General features: G+C 29.2%; 1 protein-coding gene across 2 annotated transcripts in view; it reads right to left on the reverse strand.

Moving 5' to 3' along the window:
• The window catches only part of LOC113378449, a 610,291-nt gene that overhangs the window by 557,440 nt on the left and 36,385 nt on the right, over positions 1–16,466 (reverse strand). Inside the window, exon 1 of one of the 2 annotated variants that reach the window (XM_026618983.1) lies at positions 15,319–15,357. The exons of the other annotated variant lie outside the window; for it this stretch is intronic. The gene's annotated coding sequence lies outside the window, so the exon portion shown is untranslated. Of the gene's footprint in view, positions 1–15,318; positions 15,358–16,466 lie in introns of those variants that run through there. 2 annotated transcript variants of the gene reach the window in all.

Consider the following 16,466-nt stretch of genomic DNA (forward strand, 5'->3'; position numbering starts at 1 on the left):
GAAAACAATATATATTTAGGCGTTGTTCAACAAAATCCACTGTTGAATAAATATTATAAAATTTATTAATCAGCAATTACTTGATTTCTCTAATGAAGGTTCAAGTCCTAATTGGTGATTACAATGGCAAAACCGATCATGTCATATTTGAAGTATGCCTTTAATTACATTATTGTTTTCAATTATTATTAAAAATTTCAATGCTATCATAAATATATAGTTTGTAATTTATTATGTATAAATATGTATAGTGAATGACATTAAAAAAATGTGTGCATCACGAGTGTTACCATATTACTAATGAACATCATTCAAATTTGTTATATGATGTATTTATTTCTAACATAAATGCCATCTTATGGAATAGCAAAAAAGTTTTACTTCAATTGCGTGTGAACCTTACGCGCACTCTTTTTTTTATTACTAAGTTACTCTTATGTTTGTGCTATAAGAAAAGCAGATTGCAATTGTATCTTTAAAAAAATATACTACTATTATTTTATGTCTAAATGCTCCATCTCAAAATATCTTTCTCCTTATTTCGTATATTATAAAATATCCAATGGGATTATTTAAAAGCTATGATAGGTATAATTATAAGTATACATGATTATACAACAGCCCGCATATACTCGTACATAACCAGGAAATATTCATAAAAATTAAGAGAGCACACATTTAATATATTCATATTATGAAATATTTATTCCGTTTGTTGAATCCATTAGCACAGCAGCCGTCAAGTGTTTGGACATACAGGTGAATTGTGTGCCAACACCCACAAGACCGGGCTCGCGGTCTTTTTCATGTCAATACATTTTCTATACGAAGTGTCACTCTTAAGAATTTCATTTTTAAAGGCGTAATTAATAATTATAGTTCGATATTTTCGAAATCGATAAAATTAGCTTTCACGTTTCAATATTATAGATCATAGTGTATTTTATATAGAAATCACTGTCGATAAAAAAAACTAGTGAATTTCGATATGGTGTCGTTACGTTTTTTGAAAATAATTTTCTAAAAAATATAGGAACAATTTACGTGAACTTATTTCAAGTATCTTCAAAAAATGTCTTGTAACTTTTTTGTATAAATATAATTTTATCCAAATTTATTCTTCACATAAACATGAATCTCTATCACATTATCATCTCTAAAACATTAATTATGAAATTGTGGAGGCAATATTGAACTGCGAAATAAAAATACTAATAATGTTCGGACGTATTTTCGTTTTATTATATTGGCCATGAAGGTGACAACCTTCAGGGCATTAAGCTTTACACGGGATGGTTTCTACCCCTGGTAGAGGGAGTAACGGAGTGTGTTAATTGAACTAGTTGTTCACTTCTAAAAGTAAAGTCCGCTTAACAACATGTATAATAAATAATAAATAATAAATATATCTTCTTTCGTTATAACTTAGTGACAAATCATTGATTGTAATAAAAACTGCAACAAATACATAATATACAAACAAATCAGTGTTAATACAGTTAATACAGTCCACAGCTACAAAGGGTTAAATTATAATCCAACACATAAATTATCGAAGGAGAGTTTTAATAAATTCTATTAAGAAACGGAACAGAATATTGAAGTTTAAATCATAAACCTTTTATGCTCAAACTAACATTTAAAAAAAAAAGTGAAATACTGTTTGTTGGCAATATTTATTTTTTTGTACAACCGCACGTCCCAGATTTAATACCAACTTCAACAAATTTTATATCATATAATTGATATTAGTTTTCACATGATATTAGATAACTAAAATATAATATAAAGTGAATAAAGGCTTACAAGGGTATTTCTGCAATATATCCCTAAGTATTGGAACAATAATCTAAAATTTATCTTATCAGATAGATGGTCATAATGGTCAACTGACTAATAACATGCTTTTCAAGAGCTTATAGAGCATATATAGTTCTGATTACTATTCAAATCAGAAGAAAATTTTATATCTATTATATTATTATATTATTTTTCATTGTTTTCCATTGTCAATTGCTTATTCGAGCAATTATTACAATTTGTTTTTTTTGTATTTTTTATTTATTTATTTTTCTTTATTTATAATTTATTTTTATTTATTTATTTATTATTATTTTCTCTTTTTCTTTATTTCTGTAATTATTATTTTCTTTTGTTATTATGTGTGATTTAACACTATATCTTATAGATAATAAAAAAATAATTTTTATATTTATTTGTTTGCTTCAATTATCCTTAAAAAATAAATCAAGCCCAGATCGCAGACTAAATAGACAAATTGATAATACCGATTTCCAAAACATATTTTTCAGCGTAAAATATAATTTGAATTATTTTAACTTTAGCTTTATTGCGCTATACGAAATATATTTTTTGCCCTTATAAACTCATAATTTTCCTACAAGTGCACACCTATAATTATACAAAAAAAAGTATACAATTATCAATTTTGTTTAAAAATTTTTAATTCTAAATTTAATGTTTTTATTTTAAATGATGTATTTGTCGAATTTTTTAACAAAGTTATCAAAATTATTTGTTTTTGAATATAGGAGTAAATTACATCAATATGGCAATAAGAAAGTAGCAAGATGCCAAGATAATATAAAAATAATAAAATTAATAAAAAAAAAAAACGTTTATAATAACAATACTTTAATGTAATATTTATTTATAATTATAGAGACATCAGTTACGACGCCACTGGAAAAAATATGTGTCGAATTAGTATAATAACTACATTAAACTAAATTAAACAATGCCAATAACAATATTCGCAAAGCGATTTGCACGCGAAGATAAGTGAATGTCGTGATATACTCTATATTCATTTAAAATTCAATTATTGAACCTGTAAATTGTAATAATCTATTACTTACGTATATAATTAAATAACATTAATATTCTATTTAAATTGTGTTATGTCAATACATTGCAATTCCGACCCAGAGAGAATAATCGATACTAAAAGATTGGAATTGAACAGATAATTTATTTGCCGTCATACTTAAGAGAATTATTGTTGTATCGATCAATTCAAAAGATATGCTCGATTTACCATTGTTGTTTGACAGTCAACAAGCACAGTGATTTTATCCAACTCTTGGTTTTTATGAGCAATTTTTAAATATTTAAAAACATACATGTAAACAATGTAGAAGTTATGCTGACAATTGAGACTGCATGAAATGATTTGCGATCTTCGAGAAGAAGAAGAGCGAATGGGACTAATTAATTAGGAGTAAAAATTCTAGAGCCTCCCCCCATGAAGTAATGTCTAACAGCGGTTTTCGTGGGGAGGAGGGGCAAGAAATAAAGAAGCGAAGGTTTAGTCGGTATTATACCTAGGTGATACAGAGCCCGACATACTCGGACAAAAGACCTAGTCTATGTGCGTAAGCGCATTTCCTTTGCTAAACAATAAAACATACATTTATATATTATATATATTAGGTTGTCAAATATCTCCCTTCCGCATTTTTGCTCTTGGTTTAATAATAATACAAAAAGGCGGAAGGGAGATATTTGACAACCTTATATATATATATATATATATATATATGTGTGTGTGTGTGTGTGTGTGTGTACGTTTTTGAAATTGCTTATATGAAAAAAAATTAAAAATGCTAATCCTAATATATAATTACAACATCATTTCCATAAAAAATATTCCAAAAGTGTAATTTTAAGAATAAAATTAATTCATTAATCATATTTTCTAAGATTTAGTTTTAACTAAAAAAGAAACTTTCTTTAATAAATTTTAAAATGTTATTGTTATTTAATGAGCGAGCGCTTTAAAAGCGTAGACCCATACTCCCACGCAATTATAAACTATGCACCAAAATTGCCTCCAAGCAAAATTTCTCTCATATTCCTTTCTCCTGTCTAGATAAATCTAAAATGATTATTATTCATAAAACGAATATCGAATGCAAAGTTAATGAAATGCGGATAAAATCTTCTTCAAAGATTCTATATCGTGATACGAAGTCATTGTATTAAACTATGAAATGATTCCATTGCCCTAAATAATCAGATGTGTAAGTAGATGCTCGTCAATAATTTAGATGAAATAAATGCATAAGATATGCCGCTGATATAATCCACTTACTTAATTCATAAATTATCATAACAAGAATCTTTTTATCAATAGATTCGTAGGACGTTTTCAGACGAACAATAAAAGAAGTAAAATAATCTAATGAAGTTACATGCATTAGAAACATAAATGGAGCAACTATTACAATTGAGAAAAAATGTCAATAGGAAGAACATCTTGTACTGTTGATGTGCATTTAGATATCCAAATAAGGAAATAAATTAATAATTCTAACAAAAATAAACAAACTGTATAACTGAAGTTAAATTGACAATCTTCATGGCATTGAGCTTTTACACGGATAGGTTGCTACCTCTGGTAGAGGGGGTAAAGAAGTGTTTGATGAAACTAATTGTTCACTTCTAAAAGTAAAGTCCGCGAAACAACATGTATAATAAATAATAAATATATACATATATATCTTCTTTCAGTATAACTTGTTATTAGTGACAAATCAGTGATTTAATGCAAATACAAAATAAATCAGTGTTTAATACAGCTACAAGGGTTAAATTATAACCCAACAACCTGAGTTATAGAAGGAGAGTTTCAATAATTTTCATTTTCTATGCGGATCAGTGGTTGTAGATATCATCTGATTAAATCATATTTTCTAAATTCGATACCCGCCTTGTTAATCCTAATGTCAAGTACTAATGTTTCCAAGTAAGAATAGTCCTTAGACGGCATTGCTGTATCCAATAAAAATCATCAATGTTAGAGTTATTTTATTAATAATTTCATCAAAAAGATATTGGCCAATCGTTGGGTTGTGTTCTAAAGCCCTAACAGCGGTTTTAAACAAGCTTATAAACTTTTCAAGTTTTGATTGCAGTTGATAATATTTCAAAATAATGACAAGATCTTGGTAGAAATACATTATGAACTATTAAAATAAATACACTTCACCTGATAAATGCATATTAATTAATATAACAATTAAGAAAAAATTCAAAATGACAAACATTTTTGGATAGCTCCTGGCAAATAACTACTAGTTTGATAAAAATCATTGGAATTTTTCTTGAATCTCATAAGAAGACGTTGTCTCAGAAGGAGACGTTGTCTTTAACCAGTCACAAGAGATGTGACGATATTTTACAAAAACACAAAAACTATTCCATTCTTAAGACAAGCTGGTGAACAAATTTCCTACATCTACCGTAAATAGATATTCAAAACAACCTTTATGAAGATTAACTACATATTATATAATAATAATTGAATAGAAAATTTTAACCATGGCATGAAGTAATAATGAGTGCAAATGAGTTGCAAAGAAACCGTGTTGCTAGTAAATTTCATAAAAGAAGCGTACCATGTTTGTTTTCTTAAGTGCTTTTATACAAATAATAATATAGTTATGAAAACATTTCACGTTTTAACGACGTTCTGGTAGTTCGGTGTAAATGCCTCCGAGGCGGAGCGTAAAGAACAACTGCATTTTGTATCATGTTTGTACGACGGAGAACATAACGGCGTTTCGTGAGATATGAATGAAAAATATTTGGCGCCTAATCAATTTTAATTATAAAGGTAAAGTGTAAATAAATTACTATTATCCGAAGGCGAGATTTTCAGTTAGACGGTTCATTAAAAGTAAATATTTTTATAGACTAATGTTAATATTGATTCTTCAGACATGAAATAAAATTCTTTGTTATTAATTACGGCTTACTCATGAATAAACAAATAAATAAATGATGATTCAAACAATATAACGCTATAGCTGTAGAGTACATAATGGTACTCACTTCGTTTAATTTATCTATACACTTAAATTAATACCATTAATAGATTTTCAAAGCAAATATATATTTATACCTATTATCGTACATTAGAGTTCCTGTCAACATAAAAAATTAACTTTATTTATTTATTTTATTTAAAAATTTATTATAATAGACGTTTTATTTTTAATATAAAACCTCACCTAATTGGTGAATAAATATTTTTTAAATATTCTACATATATTTAACTTCCCGCAGGGTATATTATAGTAATGGGCCAATCGAAAATGAAAATTTTTGCATCTCTTCACGTTTCAGAGGTGTCTGAACATTTTGGTGCACCACAGAAAAATGGATATGTGTGTGTGTTTTGTGTGTCCGCAATTTTTCGTAGATATTTCTTCTTTATTGATAGAGAGACGTGCTGATTAGTTTTTGGCAAAGGCAGGTCCAGCCGTTACGAAGATACGGAGCAAAGAGTGCAGTAAATAGAGAATAGAGAATGGTAGAGTTTTTGAGAGAACGGAGTATCCGATTTGAATGATCCAAAAAAGATTGAATTTATAATGATTGGGAGAAGTGGTGATTAGTTTTTGGTAAAAGCAGGTCCAGCCATTTCGAAGATACAGAGCTAAATGTACAAAAAATTGCAGTTTTTGAGAGAATTAAGCATCCAATTTGAATGATTCAAAAAAACTGCTTGTGTTGACAAAACACTTGCTTTTGGAAAAAAACATATTTTTCATTTCAAATTTTTTTTTTTCAAAAAAATGCTTTTTTGTACATCGAAAATAATTCAGATTTTAATTCTAATTCTGGTTAAAATTCTAAAGCACACGTATACTTCAAATAAGTTTAACTTTGTAATTCAGTTTATATAATTCAATATTCTTCGAATATTTCGTTACGTAACGGGAAGTTCCAGCAATTTGCCTTAAGGCACGATGCCATACACCACTAATTTGTGTATTATATGAACTCGTATTTTATGTATTTTTAGTGTCTATCTGATAGTCGTAGTAGAGTCAAATAAGTAATGATATTTTAAATGAAACCTAATCGAAATGCTTTTGCAGGCCTCTGTACAAATGTAATGTTTAAAATGTCGCTTAGATCAATAATAACATAGCATCAACCTTCTAAACTTCAAATTATTGAAAAAAAATTAAGTTGGTACAACATTATAGTGGAGCTAGGGCTTATTGTTACAGAGATTCGTAGTAACAGGCGTTTTTTAATAGAATTTTTAACCATATGAAAATATTTCTTTCTCAATTGTAAAAGTATACTGTCCTGCAGGTCGACGCAACATACAGAAGTGTGCAAGTCCGTTATCTTTAACATGTAATATAAAATGTACTAGCATAAAATTTCGGTTATGAAATTATATATTTCATTTCGGTTCAAATTTATCAATCTTTGATAATGTGTAACAATTATTGTAATAGCTAAATAGTAAAAAATACATCTGGGTTTAATTGAACTTTTTAGTTGGACAAAACCTTGTGGCTAATTGGAACATACAAGAATTATATACAAATCAAGTGAAGATGATTGGGTGAAGTGTATGGGTATTTTTACTATATATTTTATTTGTAATAAGTGTAGTTTACGTTGATTTAAAAGAATTTGTATGACAAGAGATATATTCTATACTATCCTACATATATATTCTATACTAGCCACCTATCTCTTAATTTATACTATTCTATCTAATCTTTAGCTTCTTCGCAACTGATTTCTCCATTCTTTTTTTTTACTTCTATTTTTTATTCAACTCAACTTAATTCTGATTTTCTTTAATTCTAATCTTTTCTAGCTTTCAATATCAATATTATTTGTATTAATCATAGTTTGCATTGATTTTTGAAAATAATTTCTTAGCAACATGTCAATTTTCTTAAAAATGAGCGAAGAATAAATTATCAGAAGTATTATTGTCGTTTTGTCGTACTTGTTCCAGTAGATGTTGCAACTAATTGCGAAATAATGAACAAAAGTTATGGTTTTATTTTTACTGGATTCGGAGGAGGAATAGTTCTAGTAACTATTTATCTTTATTTCGTAGAAATATAATCGTAAGATATATTAATCTAAAGAAAACTGTTACAACAAACTCCCAGCTCTTCTATATATGTCTAGAATAATAGTAAGTCAAATAGATCTTAGAAAATTAATTAAGCCATTAAAATATTGGCAAATGAACAAAATAAAGTTGTTAATAGCTGACATTAAACTTTTTTTACCAATATACAGGTAGATGCTAAGGTAAGCTAAATATTGTGATACTATAATACAATCTAAGCATGCTGTTACAAATATTACTAGTTTTATTAAAGTCCAAGACTTATGGGGTTAGGGGTACTTGGAAGTACGAAAAAATGAGAATTTTCAGTATTTTTTTTTTGTTATTAAACAATGTTTTTTTACAAAAATATTAATACGGCATTATTATATAATGTTCTTACTTGAAGTAACAAAAATTTCAGAAAAAAATATTCCCAATGTTATAGCTGTTTTTGTTGACCCTAACCCCTTATATTATTATTACATTACCAATGATCCTGAAACAAAGCCTTGTGACGATTATAACCGTTAACTAACTCTAAAGGTACGTTTTGTTAAACCAAAATCCACTGGTCAAGAGATGATAATCATCAGCTTTACGCAAACCTACCTACACTGGCAGTGACTCTTGGCTTCTCATACGAAAGGCTTTTAATTTATGAATGAACCCGGTAGGTAACTGGACTGTAAATCATCGGAGCATTTTTGAGATTGTATCTGAATCGATAGATCGAGGGCTCGGAGTAAATTATAATATATAGATGTACGCACATGTATTACATAAAAGCTATATTGTATTTTCTTTTTGATACATTGACTACGACCAAAAGATAATGTATACCCCGCCACGTAGTTATAAAATTTATTAAAACTTTCCTTCGATAACTCAAGTTGTTGGAATATAATTTAACCCTTGTAGCTGCGGACTGTATTAAACACTGATTTATCACTAAGTTATAATGAAAGAAGTTATATATATATTTATTATTTATCAAACATGTTGTTGCGCGGACTTTACTTTTGGAAGTGAACAATTAGTCTAATTAAAACTCTGCGCTACCCCCTCTACCTCTACCAGGGGTAGCAACCATCCCGTGTAAAAGCTCAATGCCATGAAGATTGTCACCTTCATGGCCAATATAATAAAACGAAAATACGTCCGAACAGATAATTTGTTATCTTTCTCAAAAAAATACCACAACTATTTTTATTATAACGAAAGAGCTTTTTTAACAACATTCAAGTAATAAATTATTCCAGTAGCAAAATCAAGAAGTATGATCAATATTTACATTTTTACATTTTACACGATCGACCAATCAAGATGTATAACAAATGCCACATTTTTTCATGCTTACATATATAAGGTAGAACGTGGCTTAAAGATCTGCTGGTCCACCACTAAAACAAGTAAAGTTACAAATTTTCTTAACAACAATATTTGAAAGTAGAGAAAAAAAGATGTATAACCAGTCATCACCTTGATTCTTAATGCGACATCGCTGTCGGAAGATAAACAGGCATTTCTGAAAATCTATGACAAAAGTATTTTCTTTCAGGGTTTGACCAACTGAATTTTTAACACGGCAAAGGCGTAAGCAATAAAAAATAGCAAATAAAAACGTAAATTCAGCTAAAAAAAGCAATATAACAAAAAAAAATTAATAGTTATTACAATTATACTGATAAATATTTCTGACAAATACCAGATCAAGGTTAAATACAATAAAATCTTTGTAAAAAAATGTACCATAAAATTCGAATTTCACATTGGTTAAATAATCTAATTATTCTGTAAAATCCCTTTGAAATAATAAAACGACGTTGGATCTGTTTGCCTCCTGGCTGTCGCTTCTTACCCCGCCCATGGAGCAAAATGGTATATATAAATTTTAGAAAAATAGTAAAATAACATTTTTATAATTAGGAAGTAACTGGGTAAGTAATATTTATTTAATTTAGTTTGGAATCTATAATTACTAAAAGTGAAATTAGACCTTTGTGCATGATTTATTTTAAATATTTCATGAAATTTTTATTTAAATAAGATTGCAATAAGATTCTTGAAAGAATTATATTTTTCGCCACTTAAAATTAGAGTAATTATAAGCGGATATAGATTTATAAACCGTTCTCCAAAATATAGATAAATCATAGTAATTTTTTGGAGACGCTATCAAGATTTTGAGAAAAAATATTACTTAGTATAGTATATTCTAAAAAACAAATATTTTTTGAGATATTCTATAATATGTCTCATAAGATTCAAATATTTTTGTACTCAAAATATAGAAAATTAATTATATTAACTAAATATATATGCTCATGTACACGCATACTGAAGCTTTTATATTGTTAAGCTAATTGTGTTTCAATCCCAAACGAGACATTTGTATAAAAATGTATTTTCTTTCTAATCGTAAGTTACAATTAACTTCCCGTAGGGCAAGTTATAGTAATGGGCCAAAATCGAAAATGAACATTTTTGCGTATCTTCACGTTTTGAAGATTTCTGAACATTTGGGAATACCTCAAAAAAAAAATGGATGCGTGTGTGTGTGTTTTGTATGTCCGCATTTTTTCGTCAGCGTTCTCGGGCGCACGGATCAACCGATTTGAATGATTTAAAAAACATTCGATTCCTGCTATTAGGGATATGTGCTGATTAGTTTTTGGCAAAGACAGGTCCAGCCGTTTCGGAGATACGGAGCAAAGAGTGCAGAAAATAAAAATCGGGGTTTTGGGAGATCGGAGTATCCGATTTGCATGATCCAAAAACATTTGATTTGTAATTATGGGGAGAAGTGGGGATTAGGTTTTGGCAAAGGCAGATCCAGGCGTTTTAAAGATACGGAACAAAATGTACAAAAAAATGCAGTTTTTGAGAGAACTAAGCATCCGATTTGAAGGATTCAAAGAACTTTCTGCTTGTGTTGGCGAAACAATTGCTTTTTGCATACCTCATATGCACTTTTTTTTTGTATATCGAAAATACTGTAGATTTTAATTCTAATTCTAGTTAAAGTTCTAAACATCACTTATATATATATAGTACTTCAAATAATTATAATAATCTATTTGAAAGCATTTAATATTCCTCGAACATTTCGTTACGGTACGGGAAGTTCCAGCAATTTGCCTTAAGGCATGATGTCATACACCACTAGTTATATTGAATTTAACCAGTGTCATATATTGAGTAGTAGTCGCCAGCCCTACATTTATGACTGAAAACGATCGATTCTGATCATCTTCAGAATCTTTTCATTCCTTTGCCGCGGATGCTGTATTAACACGTGTATATATACATATATACATATATGTATATATTCAATCTGTGATTCTGTGCGAGTGGATCTGCATGTGTGTATGTATTTGAACATGCATGTAGATATCAAAGAAGCAGGTTGTTCAATGTTAACGGTACTCAACACGCTGACTGTGAGATCCTGCACACGTCACAACTGAGCAGAATTGCTCATAAATTTTTATAAGTGTACAGCGACTTACATGTTAAATATCATCGCACAGCACAGGTAACGACGCACAAATTAAAAATAAAAGATAAAGATTATTTATGATGCAATCAATTATATATATATATATATATATATATATATATATATCCGGGGTTAGTTTTGAAAATAGAGTACTTAGTTATTTCTTAGTAGTTTTTTAGTTATCCTTCCTGTATAACGTAGCCCACGTGACCATTGATCCTTGCACAATGAAGTGGTAATTATATATGAATTACCATCAGGTATAAAATTTAATAAACATAGGTCATTTCCATTTTACACATTGATAGCTTTATGACCAATTTTAGGATACTTTAGAAGAGAAACCGCATACAACCTTTAACTGAAATCAAATTATGTGCAAATGATTCTAAAGCAATAAGCATTATATTATCTGTTTTAATTATACATATGCATCACGTATTATAACCGTCAATATTAAGAATTATTGAAAATATCTATATATTTAATTAATCGCACTTAAGCCCGCGAAATATTTTAAAAGTCAGCTTCTAAATTTGATTATTTACCAGGTTATAAAGTGCCATTATTTAAAGAAAGACTATATAAATAAATAGGCAGAAAAATGTTAAATTTTGAACAAGTAAAATAAAATGTAAGTTCATATACACATGTCATTGTATATTCAGGTATTTTCATAACGACAATTATGACCAATTATTTATTATTGGTCAAACTTATGTTAATTTCATGCATTGATGAATACTTGAATTGTACTCGTATACACGGTAAAAGTTCATTGCTAGATATTAGAAATAGAGTATGGTGTTTATAAATTCTACCTTTCAATTATTTAACCCTGACTAACTCCAAACAATTATCGTATGATCGTTTAAATTCGAGTGACGCTTCATAAATTAAACTAAAGTATATATATTATAATTCAAATTTTAAACCAATAGCTTAAGTTATGAAATTATCAATACTGTATCATAAAGTTACTGTACATAGCCGATTGGCGTTTGAATGAATAAATAAATAAATTAATTAATTTATGCACATAACTTCGAATAAATAATTTCAACCATTTTTGCAGTAATGTTTGCACGTTTCCAGCAATTTATTTTTTTTTTCTGTCTTTTTTACACTATTATATACTCATATAAAGTATAAAGACAACAAGGAAATAAACCACGGTTCTTCATAAATTATAATCAAAATCAATCCAGGGAAAGATGGAAACAAAAAAAATAAAACATGGATAAAAGATGCTGTACGATGGAGGTATTAAACCCATAAAAGATTTCTTCGAAATAGAAGTCTTTGAAATAGAAAACGAGGTTCCCGTGTTTTCGATAAAATCAAAACTCCAGTGATGTAACGCATAAGGTGGTAGTGAATAAATGCTATGTGGGCTCTCCCGTGGCCTGGTGGTTAAAGCTATAAACTTTTATTTGAAGTACCAGGTTCGAAGCCTACCTTAAAATACCACTTAAAAATATAGATAGCAATATGTTTCCAAGTGAATATATCCTTTACCAGCATTGCTACATCAATAAAAATATCATCAGCATTACAGAAATGGTAGTAATTTAATCAGGAAGCCACGTTGAAGAGGGTGTTCTAGTGTAGAAAATCAAAAAAAAAGTAGTTTTTTCATATTTTTAAAGTTTAACTATTTAAAAATATGTGCACACATTTTTTTTAATTTTAATTATTTCCGGAAATACAGCTGTTTAATCATGATAATTTTCTTCCTTCTTCTTTTTGCAAAACTTTAAACGCGTTTCTCTTACAACTGTCTTTTTCAATACGACGGCCACGATTTCTCAAGTTCTACTGAAATGATTTACTTAAAATTTTCGAAAAATTTTTATTATAGACTTGTCTCGCATATACTAGCTTCATCTCAAAATTTTAATATTCACTATTTTTTAAGAATTTGAGAAACTCAAAAAATTGGTAAGAAATTGATTTTTTTTTCAGTCACCATTATGTCAAAAATATATTTTTTTAACTTAATCCTAGTATATACCATAGTGACAATATTCTAAATTATTAATCTTTGTTCTTTTTTTTATTTCGTTTTATTAGTAGGGTTGCAATCGTGAGCATGGTCACGCGTCAACTTTTCGAAACCGCCCACTTCAGCCACTGCTAATTTTTAAAACTAGCAACTTAATAATTAAGAATAATTACTGTTTAAAAAAAATTAGAGAATCTCAAAAAGTGGTAAGGAATTGATACTTATTTTTTCAATCACCATTTTGTCAAATATATTTTTTTAATTTGATCCTAGTATATACCATTCAATGCGATTAGTGACAATATTCTAGATTAATAATGTTTCTTTCTTCATTTCGTTTTACTACGAGGGTTGCAATCATAAACATGGTCACGCGTCAACTTTTCGAGACCGCTCACTTCAACCAGTGGTAAATTTATTAAATGTTAAATTGTTTTCTGTACTCTTGTAACGTTAAGAAAGAAGTTATAAAGAAGATGATAGTATAAAAATTAAGTAAATTTTTCACGATAATTTAAAAATGACCAAAAATCCATGCCTCTACTCTATATTAACCCTTGATATGTTCTGTCTGCTGCTAAAATACATATACGAAAAAATACTATGTGAGCGATCAAAAATCTGCAAAACGTGTAGTTGATGTATCAGCAATTTTTAGCTTAGTTGAGGAAAACGTTAAATTAACTTTTTGCAGTATGACCAGTAGAGGACCGTTCAAGTATTACGTAAGCACTATAGGGGGGCGGCAGGGTTATTTATTTGCTTATTTTGCTTATTTTGGGTAAGAAATTTGCTTACTTTTGGTGACAAAGGGGAGGGGGGGTTAAATAATTGTAATAAATCTGCTTACGTAATACTTAAACGTCCCTAGGTTATAAAAAAATATTACAAATCTATTAACAAAAACTATATGATAATATGTAAGCTGTGATAAGTGATAAAACAGTAACAATTTTTAATAAATTCAAATTGAATACGACCCAACTGAAATGTAGCGGGTATTGTCTTAGTGGATGTCATAAATTCGATTTGTTCACAATTTCGCATTCTCTTCACTTATTTTATTTTGCTTCTCATTCACAACGTGAGCGCGGCGCATCTGGCAGAGTCTTCAGTTGGCTCCGGTAATATAATAACTGTACACAGTTATGTGTACGCCGAGTACGTGATCGTATGGGAACAAGATCTCCTCCGGACATCATATAAAATCGATGACAATAACAGTCAAACAATAAGCATCGATGCGAATTTGGCATCAACAGTAAGAAAGATTTGAAAAGCAAATTGAAAACCATTTTTCCAATACCTAAAAAAAATAATCACTAGCATAAAAACTGTAGTAGTAATGAAATTCATCACATGGAGATAGGAATACTATTAACCCTTTAGGTACGAGCGCCGTTATAGAGAGCTCTGATATTTTTTTGAAAATTAACTTTTGAGACTTTAACCCTTTGAGGATGAGCGCCGCATATATCAAATTGGCTGAAGAACTCATATATGCGTTTCGCGAAAACAGTTGACAGAGCCGAGAAACGCATTTATGTGTCCAACCTAGATACATGTCGATGGCCGAAGAACTTAATGGTGATAAACCAAACTGAATATATATACTGGTGATAAACCAAACTGAATAGTTAATGAACATTTTATTTATTCTGTGAAAAATCTGTATATATATAGAGGGAAGTCCAAGTGGCGGACGCCTAAGGTTATTTATAAATAAATCAAAATATATTTTACAAAATGTTTATCAAATTATGATTTATGTTAGATAACAAAGTTAGAAATCAAAATAAATTAACAAATCCGCAATCTTTGCTAAAAATAATTAATACTATCAATCAAACTTTGCTATCAAAAAATATAATTTTAAACAGTGGCACCTAGTAGGTACCGGACATTTCAAATAACCTGCATTTATCACATATGTAGCTATCTCCACGCTCTGGAATGTCTGCACATGTGTCTTTGACGAATATTCTTAGATATTGCAAAAAAAAGTCACTATTCATCATCCACCCTTTTGGCTGGGCCACACCGATGCTCTCAGCTGGTGCATCCATAAGCTTTTCATTCTTTGACTACGAAATACGAAAAATGTGGGTATGTAGTGACCGTTAGTACTTATACAGAACAAAATTAAATAATTGGAATAAATTACGTAAATTCTCACAAGAAATATCAATATGTTTACTGTACGGCATTAAGGGACGACTTAGTGTCCGGTGCTAAAGGACAGACATTTTTGGTCATTTGATGGCACCTACTAAAATTGGTTAAAGGATCTAATGATATTCTACCATTTTACGGATAACAATCAAGTACAGCTTTTATCTTTGCATACCACTCAAATGTAAATGCATAAATATGCTAGAATTACTTCTATTGATATTTAGGTGACGCCGTGATTTTGCGCCTAAAACAGGAAAGGGTTGCTCTCGCCGTGACCGTGTGCGTCACAGGCAAGGCTTGGCGCGTGATCCTGTACCTGTGGGCCCCCCATGCCCCTTTCACTTGTATTTTGTAATGAAAAGATTTATACTCGCTTGAATAATACGTGTTAAATAGAGTGTCCGGTGCTTGGTGCCGTCCGGCGTTATGAGACTTCCCCCTAATATGTCCAAAATTTAAGTTGGAGTGCTATGAACAAAACTGCCGTAAAGCAGAAATTTGCGTTGGCAACTTTAAATGAACAACACAAACTCTAATCGCTGTTCAAATAATAAAAAATGACTACTTTTGAAAAAGGATTTCTAAACTCGGTAATTTATAAATTTTACTTCCATGAGTTTCAATAATGATATTATTGTAATATCTAGAATTTTATTATGTTATTAATTAATCTGAATGAGCAAGTGCGTCAGGTAAATAATCATTTAATACTTATAAATTAGTTAAACTACAACATGTAAAGATGTATTCGCATTAATAGCAAAATTTTACTTTCATTTCAAATGTAATCAAATGCAATTCGCTACAACTCTACTTATTTTGATAAGTCTAACTACCATTACTCAAAAAGGTAAATTTTACGTTTTGACAAGAAAATAATTAGAAGA

The sequence above is a fragment of the Ctenocephalides felis genome, unplaced genomic scaffold (genome assembly GCF_003426905.1).
Source record: "Ctenocephalides felis isolate EL2017-DRISC unplaced genomic scaffold, ASM342690v1 CF-g0.4_SCAFFOLD_01886, whole genome shotgun sequence".
NCBI classification, from domain to species: domain Eukaryota; kingdom Metazoa; phylum Arthropoda; class Insecta; order Siphonaptera; family Pulicidae; genus Ctenocephalides; species Ctenocephalides felis.